The following is a 1829-nucleotide window of genomic DNA, read 5'->3' as shown; positions in this document are numbered from 1 at the left end:
TCTATTAAACCCCCAAAAAAAATATTGTATTAATATTATATGACATTTTATATATATATATATATATATATATATATATATATATATATAAGAGAGAGAGAGGCTTAATCATTTAATAACTCCTAAAATTAAGAGATTCGTGAGATTCATTTTTGTCCACTTAAATTTACTTAATATTTTAACAAGTAAATGATTAAAGTGCCCCTTGTTAGATTGGACTTACCGAAAAAGTTGACAACCGTTAAGAAAAAGGACAAGAATCGTTGCGAGGTATTAAACGTGAGAGACAAATCTGTTAAAATAAAGTCGATAGACGAAAACCATTAGAAATTGACAAACGTTATGAACCAAAAATCAAATTTACTCTAAAATGTTAAAAAAATGTGAGATGTAAGACGTTTAATTCGTTACATTTTTGTTATTAAATGACAAAAGTAATTATATACTGTTGTTTAAACTATATTTTTTTTAATATATACCTTTGATATAAAAAAATATGAATAAAATAATATCCAGAACGTGATGAGTTGGATGCATGGGACACATGAGAGACGGATTCTTTTAGTGGTGTAAAAAGATCATCCTTTTTGTCATATCAACCATCAATTCACATCTACAGTGTTAAGTAGGTGTCTCTAAAAATCATGAAACCAACCCAATCTAACGTAAAATAATTTAATTCGAAGTATTTTATTGATATTAGGTTACTATTATTTGAATTCAATCTAATCTGATAAACTTGATATTTTTTTATTTTTTGGATTTAATATGATTGTTGAATTTCAATTAATATATACATTAGAGACTTACACTATCATGTACGTTTTTCATATACACATATTCTCAATCTATTCATATCTCTATATAACTTATTCGTATATATGTTTGGTAACTGTGAACATATATATGTAAATTGAAAAAATTAATTGAATGTGATATATGTAAGAAGTATGAATAAGTTGTATCAAATGTTTGATGATGAAAAGGAAATTATGAGTAGAGAAATAACATATCAAGGTTAGAATAATATTTTAATGTATCAAAGTATCAACCCGACCAACCCGTACGATTTGGGTTGGACTGGGTTGGGTTGCACTTTAGTTTGAGTTGGGTTCGATTAAGATTTTTCAAACCACAAGCAATGAGTTGGGTTGTTCAAATGTCTTCAACTTGATCAACCTAACTCATAAACACCCATAGTGTTAAGGGATTTTATACGGCTTTTTTATACTTTTTATCTGGTTTACAACGTCACCTTTTCAACAACTTAAAAACCTCGATATTCTTGACTATGTCAAAAACCTTACTTAAAACTTTTTCAAATTTGTTAGAGTTCCATCATTTTAACTTTATATCATTTTTATATTCTTATCATAGAAGTCAATATATTAAAATTTATAAATACATATTTATTTATATCGAGAAAATATTTATAATAAAAAAATAGTTTAAAAGTATGTTCAATATAAATAAAAATTGGGTTATCAAAAAATCCGTAAAAATATGTAAAATAAAAATTAAAAAAGTTAATTTAAGAAATCTATAATAATTGTATAAGATAAAAGATTATGTCCACTAAGACCATCCACATAAGGCTTGCAAAACCATTTTCAAAAGGAATTGTAAATGGTCACATCATCAAAATTTTGTCTCGCACTTGTAAATTTTGCAATTGTTATTGCAATGCCACCTAGACCATCCACATCCTTTTTTAATACATAAAATTAATTACTCTTATTTAATATATATATATATATATATATATATATATTATTTTTAAAATTATGTATACTAGAAAATAAAAATTAGTTATTAAGAAATCTGTAAAT

The sequence above is a fragment of the Cynara cardunculus genome (assembly GCF_001531365.2).
Source record: "Cynara cardunculus var. scolymus isolate 2C chromosome LG 11, CcrdV1, whole genome shotgun sequence".
Classification (NCBI taxonomy): Eukaryota; Viridiplantae; Streptophyta; class Magnoliopsida; order Asterales; family Asteraceae; genus Cynara; species Cynara cardunculus.
This window is presented reverse-complemented; position numbering follows the sequence as displayed.